The 14235-nt window shown below is 41.6% G+C and overlaps 1 long non-coding RNA gene across 2 annotated transcripts in view; it reads left to right on the forward strand.

Moving 5' to 3' along the window:
• LOC135975597 (uncharacterized) overlaps positions 1–5559 on the forward strand; it is a 182507-nt gene extending 176948 nt beyond the window's left edge. For both annotated transcript variants that reach the window (XR_010592529.1, XR_010592530.1), the window contains one exon: positions 3167–5559. This is a non-coding gene — a long non-coding RNA (uncharacterized LOC135975597). The remainder of the gene's footprint in view (positions 1–3166) is intronic.
• Positions 5560–14235: the final 8676 nt, after the last annotated feature.

A 14235-nucleotide genomic window follows, 5' to 3' on the forward strand; every position in this document is an offset into this window, starting at 1 on the left:
AAAATGCATCTTTTGCTGTCTCACTAGCAATGGAGGATACACTGTGTAGTTTTGTAGTCTGTGAATTGTGCAGACAGAGGTGTTTCCCCGCAGTTGACAATTTCTTTAATGTACACCCTGTTAACATAAATCAGTATTAAAAATACAACTGAATTTGTTTCTCTCCGGCATTCTGAGTGCCTGATACTTGTAGAGCTGTTCCCCTTTTTGCAGTTTCTCTCCGCTCACGTTTCCTGTGTAACTTGCCTTCCTCTCAAAAGTGAATATCAGGCTTAGCTTCCCCTGAGGCTTTGCAGTTCAAAGTGTCCCAATGGGGGGCACCCAAATGCATTGTATTTGGCAATCCTGCAGCCCTGCTGGCACTTGGTAAATGAATGTCACTTATCACACTGTGCTATTGCCACCAAGGATTCAGGACCATGTTGTGTCTGGGGGGTAGTGCCCAATGCAGCTTTTTCCCTCAAAGCCTTGTGCACACCTGGGTTACTGCCTGCAGGCCTTGTGCATGCTAACCATGGCCACCAATGCTAGCCTTGAATGAGATGTGACCTCCTGGGAATGATAGGAGAATTTCAGGTGATTCAGCCCAAATAACTTCTCCTGCCATGCCCATCCCAAGCAAATGCTGTAAATTGGCCCCAAAAGCAGGAGGAAGGATGATCTTGTGGCTAAGGCACTGAACTGGAATTCAGGAGATTGGGTTTCAATTCCTGGCTTTGCCACAGATTTCCTGTGGACTTTGGGAAAGTAATTTAATCATTCAGTACTTCAGTTATCCATGTATCAAATAATACTTCCTTTGTTTGTTTGTTTGGATAAGCTCTTGGAGCAGTGAATCTCATATTATATATACAGGGTCTACCACCCTCTGGCTCCAAACTCAACTGGAGCTTCTAGATGTTACTGTAATATAATGAATAATCAAGTGTAGCCCTTCATTCATAGCTGTACTTCCATCTCTGCGTGACTGAAATCATGAACTTACTCCCAAATTCAAGTTTCCCTTGTTGAGTCAGTGGTCAGAACAATAAAATATGTTGAGGTTTTCACGTATTTCCATCATTTCTTTCTTTAATGTAGGTGTCTGGACATAAAACCTAAGTGGGGAAAGTGCGCCAGATATTTTCATCCCCTTGTTTGTCATAATTCTCCATTAATTTAAAATCCAGTAAATTGTGTCACTGTTGAGAGATGGTATTTCCTGGGTGGGCAGAGTTTTTCCCAACCACTTGGAGAAACTATTGAGCTCTTGGGAGAGGGGCATAGAAAACATTTCTTGTTTCATTTCTTGTTTAAACATTTCTGTCTGTAAGTAGCAAACCCCATTGCATTTCTCCCTCAATCTAGTACCGCTAAGGCAAGAATTATTTGGTCTATTTTATGTTGTCTTCAGCTTTCTAAGCTTGATGATGCTGATGATTGATGATAATTATATATGAAGCTAATTACCCCCAAAGAAGGCTAGAGGGATCCAAATGCTGGACTTGACATTTTCTTTGTTCCCTGAGAACAGGGCATTTACAGATTTGGTCGTGAGACAACAATCAGTTATTCCTTTCCTGAAACTTCATTTCTTACAAGTTGTATTAGCATCCTTCCATGTTGGACCCTGAGATCCGATCACAACCCTTCCATGAATTCTAAATGAATTGGAGACAGATGTTTAAAAAACTTCTGATGACAGTCTAGAAAATGTGGTTGGATTCTAGTCACAGAATTATTTGTGCTGCTGCCTGTACTGCACTGGTTCTGTGGTTTTATAAAGGGCTTTAAGGAAAGGAAGGATGGTTCAGTGCCGGCTTGAGACTCAGGAAACCTGAGTTCAGTTCCCTGCTTCTCCATGGGCTTCCTGTGTGAGCCTCTGTCGCCCATCTGTAAAATGGAGCTACTTGCTCTTCCCTACCTCAAAGGGGTATTGTGGTGATAAATACATGCAAGATTGTGAGGTGCTCATTTGCTTTGGGAAAGGGAGCTATATAAGTACCTATGATATATTAGACATATTTCCCAGAGATTTTATTGCAGTCCCTTTGTTAAACACTAGCCACATAAATTGGGATTTAGAAAATCAATGAGTGTTGTGCTCCTGAAATCAGGTAGGCACTTTTGAAAACCTCACTCTTAGTGTACAATAAAAGTCTTAAAAATAGAGTTTGTCTATGTTGTGTCCCTGCAGAATTAATTACCATGGTCAAATTCAGGCCTTATTATGGCTGACTCAGCTGCATTGAGTTTACACCAAGTCTTTTATTCTCCTTTATGGGGCAGTAAAATCTACATGAATCTAAAGGGGCCAAATTACTCATGGGTATGTTTGTCTTAGTGTATATGTGTATCCTAAGATAGGTATTTTGGTATGTAACCAAATGTCCATGAAACTTAAAAAAATGTATTTTGGTCCAATATGCAATATTTACCACCCTTATTATATGATCTGGTCTTAAATTCCCAATCCTTCCTTATTGAAACATTCAAAATATGAGGCTCCGAAGTCTGGAGTGTTTTGGTTTAGGGTATACAGACTGTTTTTTGTTTTGTTTGTTAGTTTGTGTGTTTGTTTGTTACAAAAGTTTTCTTTTGGCTCTTATGATGTGGTCTACTTGGTTTGATTTTTCACAATTCCATGAGACTTCCTGACACTTCTGAATTGATTAGAATGGAAAATTTCGCCTACTCATTTGTAAGGCCAAATCCTTGGATACTGATGACAGCATGGGGAGGTATTCCAAGTTTGGGCTCTAAAAGTAACTTTAAAATCACAAGGACTGTTTTCTTTCTAATAGGTTAGAATTTAAAGGGGTAAGGAATGACTCACTGCTTCCCTTTATTTTACTTTTAAATTCCAATCTTTTCTCTGCTCCGCTCCTTCCATCTCTACAGAAATTACATCAGCTGTTAAAAACCCTGTGAGCCAACTCCTAATCCTGACACTCTTTTCTCCCTTGCTCATCTCACTTACATATCCACATGCAGTTTGTACTCTATTTGTTAATTCCAACTTGATTGACTGCGGACAGCTTCTGAACCCCATAATCGCTGAAATACCAATGTTTCTCAGCGTAACTTAGTATTACACTGATGTCCTGAGCCATTGTATTAGATGTTGTAGAATCTAGATTTACTGTTTCTCTTTGTTTGAACTTTTTTCTTTCTTCCTTTGAAACAGAATGCAACCCTGTTGGTCTCTTGTTTCTGCGAAGCATAAATCAGCAGGCTGAACCAGTGGCTTAGTCCATAGAAAAAGGAGAGACGGATACAAACACAAAGAATAATTAGCTTCTTGTTGGCTGTTTATAACTGTAATACCGGACTTCAGACAAGACTTTGGTATTTCACAGATCACATTGATAGAGCGCAGATTACAATTGTCTGCATATTTATCTATGGTGGCTCCCGTTCTGTGCCAGGCACTCTCCAAGTGCTGAAGAAACAGGGTCCTTGCTGTAAATTGCTCACAATCTAAGAACAGACAAGGGATGGAGGAGAAGGCGAATGGGTTGAATAATAGGCGATTTAAATATAAGTCAATGCAAGCAGCATGACACTATTGGGGTTTTAAGAGGGACTTGAATGTGGACTTAGGGAGTCCTTGCTGACGGACTTAGGGAGATCGTACCATGCATGGAGGGGCTGCATGGAAGACAGGGATGGAGGTGATTGTGTGGGGATCTGGACAAACTAGCAGACAAGTCTGTCTTGAAAATATAAAAGTCGCAGAATGAAATCCTCATCTGGGGAAGAGCCACTCATGAATCTCCTGATGCTTTGGGGCTTCCTCCTCTTCCTACCTCTCAGGTTTGAATGGTCCATATTTGCCAGCAGGAGGGCTTTGGAGATCCTCTGGTGGGTGGCTCCTAACCTTGCCCTGCTCCAGTCTAGAATGAAGTAGGTTCATAGGGATGCAAGTAGCTGTTAAGATATTTTCTGTTGTGCATGCTGTCCTACTGTATTCCAAATACTTCTTACTCTGCCTCCTCTAGTGCACCTTTGTCTCACCAATGTGCATCTCTCACATAGTACTGATACCTACTGTTCCATGCAAACTGAAAACAGCTTCGCCCCCTCCCTGATTCTCCCCCAACCCTTTCAAGATATGCATGAGCTTCCCATGAAATTCCTGACTTCCCAAAAGAGAATACTTCCCCCATTCATGAAATAAACATGCCCCTAAGCCTTCCCCTGCCTCCCAGCAGGCACACCCTACACGATAGACCGCACCCCTAGAGACACTACTTTCTGTAATATACAGCTGGTCAACAAAGGGGGTGAGGGTGGGGAAATGTTTCAAAACTTTTGCTGGAAAAGTGCCCTCATTTGTGAAATTCAAATGAAAAATGTCCATCAATGCTGCTCCCACGCTACAGGCTTGTCTGAGAGAGAGCCCTTCTTTACCATACGCCCACAGGAGGTCTTGTCCTCTGTGTATGGCACACACCCCAACATATACTATCACTCTTTCACTCAAGACATCAGAACATTCCCTCTCATGGACTTTTCTTCATCATCTCCCCTGCCCTGCCCCTTCCCCCCAGTCAGGAGATAGGCTCCTTTGAATTCAACTGATAGAACATTAATTAGAAAAATAATAATGTTGTAAAATGTTTCCTTCTGTTGGCTGCAGAATGAAAAAAATCAGAGAATTGTTATGACTGTTTTATTTCTGGATTTTACCTCTTCTTCCCTCCTCCGCTCACCCCCCCCACCCCCATCTAAATGCTTATATGCCCTCATCATTATAAAATCTGAGGCACTCAGGCACAATGGTGGAAGATGACAAAGACGGAAAGAAATGCTTAAATCCCAGTGTATAAATAGCTCTGTTGGGAAACATAACAAAGACTCTATTGTGCTAGGCACAACCGACACGCACATGGATCTCTCCACCATCTACCGGCATCGGATGTAAACTGTATTTGTGCTTGGTCACTTGCTAGTATATTGGCAAGAATTCTACAAATATCTACTCCTGGGTAAGCATGTGTTACTTGTAATATCCCACTTCCTCTGCTCCAGCCATAATTCAAATAAGTGCCTCAGTTAACACTTGCATATGGTATGGTCATACAGCATTATCCAAGCCCTTGGAAGTAATTTTGGCCTGATAGAAAGCACTCCTACTGTTTTAGTGCTAGGCCATGACAAGCAGACATTGTCAGCTGTACTTGAACTGTGTGGTGGTTTTTCGACCGTTAGTCCATTAGTGGGGGCGGAGGGGGGGGAGTGGGGGAGACCCTGACCTCATTTTACTTGTGACTTGATATTGGTTCAAAACCCTCTGGTGCATTATCCCAGTGAGCCACTGAAGAAAAATTAATGCTCTCTTATTCACTGCTGTTCTATTACCTATTCATCAAAAATATTGCTTTTGTGCATTTTTCATTATAAGAATCAACATTACCAATGTTAATAAAGACAGAACTCGTTTTCTTGACTTAGAAATAGAATATGTAAAGACATTGCCTCTTTGATGTTTCTAAGCCAATACAATATGTATTTGAATGAGGATAAAAGTCATTCTTTTAACAGAAGATCACCCAAGTCATTTCTGATGAACCTCAAGAACAGCTTTTTTTTTTTTTTTTTTTAAAAGGTACTTGGAAATTAAGATTAAAAAGGGGAAGCACCTCTCTCGGAAGAAAATAAATCAAGTTCAGCACCTGTATTTGTCAGGCTTCTCTTTCATGTAGTCTTTCCATGACACCAGCCTTCAGCATTGTGCTTAAATGCTGAGCAATAAGTGCCTTTCATTCAAACAAAATAGATATTACAGTAGCAGGCAAGTTTGTTATGCAAAATGTTTGCACTGCAATTCCCCCACCACGCACACAACCTGGCCTGGTTTGTTAGGGCTTGCGAATAAAGGTTCCTTTTGCTCAATCCACAATTGGTACGTTAAGGGGAAGGAGGGGGAGAATCCACTCTTCAAAAAAGTGTCCTGGAGCTCCACTGCCAGGGAATTCCTCAGGGCCAGCTGCCCCCATTAAAGGAGGTTCCCCATGGGAAGAATCTCTGAGCGTCCAAAGGCTGAGTTATTCTGAGTGTGGATTCCCTGCAGGGGGTGGGGGAATGATACATGTCTCCCTATTAAGAGCTGATATAAAGCGCAGTCAGAGGAAGTCATTTGCAGACCTACTACCCCCTGGAACTAAGCTATCTATTATTGAGCACCAACTCCTGGTGCCTTATCTATTAATTAGCCCTTTTCATAGATACAGAGCACTCCTGTAACATCCCTAGCCCAGTTACCAGCCCAGGTATTCACCACACATGGATCCTGCATTGTGGAAAGGGCCCTCTGCAAAAATGGTGCTGTAAAAGTAACTGACAACCCCCATCATACAAATGAAAGCTCTGGTGCTTGGTGCATCCTTCCCACCCTTTCCCTATGGGCTGAGGCAGTTCACACACAGGCTGGGAGGATGATCAGCTCCTTATAATCTCAATGGCTTGAAATGGGTCTGATGGTATCTACCTCACAGTTGTGTCTGTGCATCTTTAATTACTGTTTGGGGGGCAGTCGATGAAGAAGGATGCTGAATAAATATTAACATTCAGTCAAGGAACGAAGTGACTAATAGCCGGCCTGAAGGGACAGAGAGAGAGAGCACCCTCTCACAGCCATGTCCAGGCGGCTACTCTGCTGTGCTACCCTGAACACATGCAGAGGATCTTGCCAAAGCTTGGAGCAAAATTTTCCCAGTTTCAATCCCTACTTAAGCACCTAAAGATATGACCTGATTTGTAGAACTGCTGAGCACCCACAATTCCCATTAAACCACTTAGCGAGGGGTATGGAGTTAGGTGTGTCACAGAAGGACTGGCCCCTCGAGAGCATCTCTACACAGCAGCTGGGGGGTGTAACTCCTAGCTCGGGCAGACATACACGCATTAGCGCTGATTGAGCTAACCCCTAAAAATAGCCGTGTGGCTGCGGCTGCTCAGCTGGCACCTGAGTACATACCCCCGGGGAGCGGGCAGGATCGTACTCGGGTGGCTAACGTGAGCAGCGGCACTGCTCTCTAGTTGCTAGCGAGCGTGAGCGGAGCTAATGCGTATATGTCTACCTGAGCTGGGACTCTCACTGCCAAGCTGCTGTGTAGACATGCCCTAAGAGAAAGGGATCCAGGGCACCTGATGACCTGCTGCCCAATGAGAAGGCACCTGGGCCTTACAAAGGGGGAGCTAGCAGCAGGGGAAGGACTGCTACCTGTGGACTTCTCTCATCCCAGGGAGGTGAGGGAAAGAATTACTCAGAGAGCTACTGAAAGGATCTGTAAGGGAAACAGCTGGAGGAGCTGCTGACAGCCTGGAAATGCAGGCCCTCAGAAAGGAGGGCTGTGAAAGTCCCTGAACCAGAGGGAGGAGCTTACAGGCCAGAGAGACTTTATTTTGGGTCTGGTAGAAGAGACCTTTATTTCAAATTTGTTTAGATTTTATAAAGGAGAACCTCAGCCCAAGAGTTTAGCTTTCTACCTTTGTACTATGTGGAGTTCTTACGGGGGCCCTGAGAAAAGGGGAAACTGAAGCAGGGTGATGCAGTAGGGGGCACTATGGGGTGAACACGCCCTTTGACAAGGTGGGCACTGAGGCTGGCCTTTTCAAATGAGCCTCCAGGAGTTAAGTGCCCAACTCCCATTGAATTTCGAGAGTCACTCCTTTAATCTCGTTTGAAAATCCCAGCCTGACATTTGACATTTTTGGCTTCAGTGTAAGAATTCCACACAGGATAGAGAGGGCTGGATTTTTTGCACAGCTCTGAACCATTGCATAGAAGGCGAGCGGTGAATCATGCAAAAGCACCATTATTCCCATAGTTTTTGATTCCCTTCTATTGTGAACCTTGTCCATAATCAATGGACAAATGGCTAGAAGCGGGATGTGCTTTGAATAATTTCTTTGTTTAGCATTGTTCAGAAAGTCATTTGATTAGCAGATGTGTGTTGTGTAGTGCTGGCTTTCTCTGAACACTTCAGCACCATTTTCCCATAGAAGTTAGATGGTTTAAGGACTTTGGCTGCAGCTAGGGATTTTTCAGTTTCTACCCTCTCAGCCAAGGGCCTGGAGACAACTGCAGAATTTTCAGAACAATGAAATCGATTTTTTTTTCTAAGTTTGAAATGAACTTATGAAAATGGATATGTTGTTATCTAGGGGGAAATGCACTCCTTTCTGTGAGCTTAAGATGTGTTTTCTGAGGTGGGGTAGACTTCAGTGACCAACTTAATAACCCCTTTTCTCTTAGCCCCCTCGCCGTGTGTGTTTTTTGCAGTGTTTGGTTTGTTTTAAAACAGCAGAGTGAAATGTGAATGAGCCGAAACAGTCTCCTTGAAATCCACAATCTTCAGAAACTGGCTTAAAAAGTGCTGGCTCCACTCCCTTGCCAAAAGGCAGTCAAGCAAATAGTTCTGTGTATATGTCTTTCAATCTGCATTCTGTTGTTTTAATGCTCATTTAGGTGTTGGATTGGCAGCTGTGGCTCTTTATCCACAGAGTGATAATGGCAGCACAGACTTCCCCACAGCATTGCCCATCTATTTTAGATACTTACATGCCTACCTCCCTTTTGAAAATGAAACTTAGGCTCCTAAATCAGTTAGGCATTGCAATGTTGAACACAGTAATGCCTAAATACCTTTCAAAATCTGGGCCTAAGTTAAAGTCTCCTAAGTCCTAAACTGGGGTTCTTACCACAGGACCATCCATCCACTCATTGTGTCCTCCCTAGGCAACACACCTAAAGCCTGACTTTATGGGACCACCTCTACACCATTACCTACACTAAAAAAGTGTTTTCATCACGGTTGAGAAGTATCAAGTTAGCTGCCATAATGCTGAGAGTGATCAATGTAGACAAGGGCAAACTGTGTTGAGCATTTCAATTTAAACCTTGCTGGGTCAACATTAGCTGACATGATTCTGAACACAATTTGTCCTGGTCTGTGTCTGCCTGGTCAGCATTGTGTCAGATTTGGTAACATTTTATAATGTAGCTAAGACTTATGGGTGAAAACACAAAGGGAAAGTCCCAGAAATTAGAATGAGGGAGACAAGTATATAAGCCTAGACATTTTTTTTAAGTGCATTAATATTTTGTGAAAGCTTATCTTTTTGGGGGGGAGAGGGTAATAGGAGGGATATTGGATTTTCTGCTAGCAAGTTCTTTTATTATTATTTTTCAGTCTCTTCCTGCTTGTATTGTCTACTCTTAGGTGCTAGACATGCTTGGAAAATTTTTAAATTTCATTTAGTCATGTGGATGAATATTAGAAAGAATTTGCCACCCACTTGTGAATGCTAATCTGATCTGCAGTTTCCAAAAACATTTGGGTCTTCGGGAATCACATTTTAAAAGGTGATATATTTCCCCTCTGAACTGTTTACATAGGAAATGCAATTTATAAAGTCTAGGAAATGTTAGCAGGAGAAATGTTTTGTTACCTAGGCCACTCTGATCAAGGTCTCCAAATAAATAAATAAAACATCAGCACAAAATATATACCTAGGGACTAACAGAGGATGAGCTATTTCTGATCAATGGAAACTAACAGAGGCTCGTGTGACATTGTTGGTCTGATGCTTACTTCAAGGTAGTCGTATTGGTTTCCCTCCTCAAAAGAAGTGTTTTAAAAGAAAAGTATTCCTGCGATGTCTGTTCTCCAGGAGTCCCCTATGCTTGCTTGGTTGCTATCGGCTATTTTACCCTAATTGTTTTAGAAGTGCAGCCTGCTAGTCCACTCCATTTCATAGTACATGTCATTTTTATTTTGACTGAACCCTCCTCACGAAAGGCTGAGCCGAACATCCATACTCACAAGAGCCAGCCTTGCTTAAGCAAGTACTGCCATTTACCCATAGGCTTCACTGCATGAACCTTGGGCAAAGAAGTGTTCCAGGAGCAGGCTCAGTGTCCAAAATGTATGCTTTTCGTGATCCACGTCCAAAGCAACCAAACATGAGTATTATCCATCTCTATGTACATTCTGGGGAATGCTTCAAGTTCTCTGCTGGTCTGACTGCTGAACAAACCTCCAATGCAATGTCTTCCACATAAATTTAAAATATGAGCCGCATGCTGTGACTCTCTCTTGAAATCACAATACAGGGCATCAATACTGTGCTCTTTTTATTATGGGCTATTGGCAATGCAGTGGGGCTGATTTTGACACCACTGCTGACTTCGAGCTGTGCTCTGCACTGTGAGTGGTCCCACTCAATGGGCCTGCTGGAATAATTGTGCACTACTCCTAGTGAAGTTGACAGAATCTGCTCCTGTACGTTAAAACATGGGGAAGGCAAATCATTTTGGGATCAATGGTGCAACAAGGTCACAGCCTACTGTAAGGCTCAGAGCATTTCTACGCTGCCCTGGGGGCATCCTGGGGAAGGAAGTGCGGCTCAGCAAGCCAACCTTCTGCCTTCTTGCTCTAGGAGAGAGTAATTTGATGCTAGCCTATACCAGCAGCAAATGACTATGCCATTCCTAGTGCTGATTCACCACCGCAGGTTGGTACAATGAAGGGATGCAAAGTTGGGGCTTCTTCCTTTCCCGAACCACCACCTATGTACCAGCTTCAGGAGGGGGGTAGGAGCAGATGCACAGTGGTAGCTTATTCCTATATGATGGGATTCAGGATCTTGATCGCTTATACAGGGGGATAATAGGAATACACACTTCTCCATATACCCACATACACGACAACAGGTCAAGGGATGATGTGTAGCATTTTGTAATTTTCATTTTTAGTCTCATTAAATAGCTTTCTAGAATGATGAATCAAAGCTACATTTTGTCCATAGTGCTATAAACTGATGACCCATTTTCTTTCGGGTATTCAAATATGCACAAACCAAACTAAACCAGATTCAGACACAATCAGGAGCATGTTTATTTGGGAAATGTATTGCTGCAGCCTTCAAACAACTATTGTACATTCTGGATAAATCAAACACGCCCGTAGTATGTTATTACATTATAAACTATGTTGTAATTACAGAACTTGATTTGTTTCATTTATGACCTCCATGGTTTATTGTATTATTGGTTGGACTTGAAAGTTGTAGCTGTGAATTTATAAAGCCCACTAAAACTTTATATTCCCCACCCCTTTCTCAAACTGATCAAATGGCTAAATCAATTGTTGGGGTAATGCCAATGGAATCAGATCAATAGGCGTAGAAAATGTATTATAAATTTTCATTGTATAAAATTAGATTGCTTAATTTATGAATGTTTATCCTTCTGAGACCCAGATATCAGTTTTGCCTGAAGCATACGTTACAGTATTTTGGGCTCTCTGTGTTATATTACAATTTCAGTAGCAATAAATTGAATAAATTCAAGTATCCTCTCAAAAACATCAGGAACAGGTTTGCATTTTTTTTTTCTTAAAGTGTGTGCCAACTAGTTTTGGACATGTCTTTAGGTTCCTCAAAGGCTTGTAGCCAGCAGTACATATGTGTTGGGTGAAGCACTTAAGCACATGTTTAAATTTAAGTACGTGCTTAAGTGCCATTGACATTAATGGAAACAAAGTATGTGCTTAAATGCTATACTTAATTTGGTCTTTACTTTCTACTCAAAAGCCTGTTGAAGTCAATGGGATTTTTTCTGTTGATTTTAGTGGGACTTGCATATGTCCTTAAATGTCCAGCTCCAGATCAGCCAGTTGCCTAGTCTCCTCAGTTTGCCTGCCTGAGGTGATTTAGTAGTGTCTAGTGACTTCTGGTTTTGCCACCCATGAGCTGGCTTTATAAAAGCCCATGAGATTAGTTAGATAATTAAATACTTCAGTGTTTTTACCACTTTTTGGTAATCAACTTTTTTTGTATGAGACCAGAGTAACAATGGCATTTATCTTTGGCTATAAATTGAACGTGATATCAGCATAGCACTGAAAAGCAAAGAGGAGCACCAAAAAATTAAAAAAAAGCCAGAAAGAGAGAACAAAACCAGGAAAGTATTGGAGATATGAGAAACTAGATTTCAGCATTCACTGATCATGGAGGAGTGCGGGTATTTGACAATCTGATCTTTCTCATTGCAGATGGTGTTTTTAAAAAACGGTTAAAGAATTTCTAAGCCTTAACAAGAAACTGAAATCTATAAAAACAGCCATGTTAGAACAGGCAGAATTAAGGCTAAGATCATGCCCCTCCCCTTGTATCGTTTATAAATCCACATGTAGAAGCTCTGCATTGAGGGGAGAGAGATCCAAAAAGAAAGCCAGAGATCTGTCTTTTTAGAAAAAAATAAACCTCATTATGTTATCAAGTGGCTAGAGCACTGAACTGGGACTTAGTTTTATTGCCAGCTCTGCCTGGCCTGCTGGGTAATCTTGTGCAAGTCACTTCATTTCTCTGTATTGTTGTAAAATGGGGATAGTGAGGCTCACCTCCTTTTGTACAGCACTTTGAGATCTGCGGATAACAATAATACAAAGATATTTTTGTCACTGATCAGATAAATTTTGTGGTTTGGGGGAGTTTGTGATTTTTTTGTTCGCCCACCTCTGGGTGGGGGATCAGAACAAGCCTGTGGCTTTAGAAAAGTGCTAAGAACTAATTGAGAATTTCAGAAGTTTTTTTTTTTTTTTTTTTAAGGCTCCAATTCAGCAAAACACACAAACTCATGCTGAGGCTCATCCCTGTTCGGCAAAATATTTAAACGTATGCTTACATCCGTGATTTACTGAATCAGGGTCTAAATAACACTGCCCATTTGAACTGTTTTAAATTGACAAATGCAGTTTACATAGAATGTCCTGATTTTAGTTTTTCTTAATCCTTAAAATATTTACTCCCCTTGCCCCTTTTCCTCTTATTGATTTTAGGAAGGGGTTTTATGTGTGTGTGTGTGTGTGTGTATTTTTTTGTTTTTGTTTTGTTTTTTTGCAAGAAAGAAACTAACTCTACAGGAGAAAGAGTAGAGCGGATTATGCACAAAATGTTGACAAATGAACAAATTTCTGAAACATTCTTAAAAACAAGAAAATACTTTTCCTCTCATCTTTCATTTCTAATAACTTTAGGTGTTACTTGTAACATGAGTTGGTACATAATTTTCAGACAGAAATGTCCTTTTCAGGTTGGTGGTGTTCATTGCCAAAAAAATGTTAATAAAAACATTAGTCTAACAGTATCTGTCCCCACTAGCTTTACAATAAAGAAGGAAAACATTTTTGTCCACTTGACTGCCATGTCTTTACTGAGAACCATGGGGATTTAGAGGTGTTTATTCCAGCCAGCAGAGGGCTTCAGTATTTTTTCCATTAATGTTGTAAAAACATATTGGGTCCAGTGTAAATCTGGAATAATTTTGCTGGTGTAAATGTAATTGCACCTGTATAAAAATGATGTTAGTTATTGGCTTAACAGTGAGATCATTGCCTGAAGAAAGACTGCAGGATGAACCTTTAAGAGCTGAAAATGTGGTGAACCATTTTCCTGTTGCCATACAAGAAGTGCAAGGAAACAAGGTAATTTATAAGGAATGTTAACGAAAATAAAATCTTAACAGGACTGGAACGCTAAAGCAGATGCTCAGGCCACTGGGATGCACCATAATTTGTATGCAAGGTTACAGGTATCGTGTTACATTCAAGCCGGGCAGAGAAAATTATTCCGTTTCACAGAGGATTTCTTTATTTCAAAATTTGGTTTTGTTCCAAAGCCCAGAAACTTCAGAATTTCCCCTGAAAGGGATAGATCCCCAGCGTAACAATCTGCCTGGTGTGCTGACCCTGACCCACCCATCCTGGAAGTCCTGGGGTCTCCTGGGGCGGTCTATATGGTAGGCTATCCCAGAGCTACAGAACCTGTAAGCCCAGGCTCCCCAACAGCCCACAAGATGGGCTGGCAAGTAGCCAGCTGGGCAAAATGGCAAGGAACCAGGCAGGTTTCCATTAGCACCCTGCTAGGATTCCATCAGAACTTTGTTGAAATCCAAACATCTCTGTGGAACATTTTCATATGGATGATTTGGCAAATTCTAATGGAAAAAAAATTTGTTGAAATGTTTGTGACCACCTCTACTGAACACCCTTAATCTAAGAAAAATGTCAGAGACGTATCAGTTCTGTGCTGGCATGTAAGGATGGGAATGGTAGAAAGAACGCCAAGGTAAATGATCAGCAGCAGTCCCAGCGGACAAGGTACAGTTCCGATGCATGGTGCAAGGTAGAAGGAGATAGAATCTCAGGAGGAAGTGAAGGGGGAGCACTGCCTGCCCTGTACAAT

The sequence above is a fragment of the Chrysemys picta genome, chromosome 14, assembly GCF_011386835.1.
Source record: "Chrysemys picta bellii isolate R12L10 chromosome 14, ASM1138683v2, whole genome shotgun sequence".
Lineage (NCBI taxonomy): Eukaryota > Metazoa > Chordata > Testudines > Emydidae > Chrysemys > Chrysemys picta.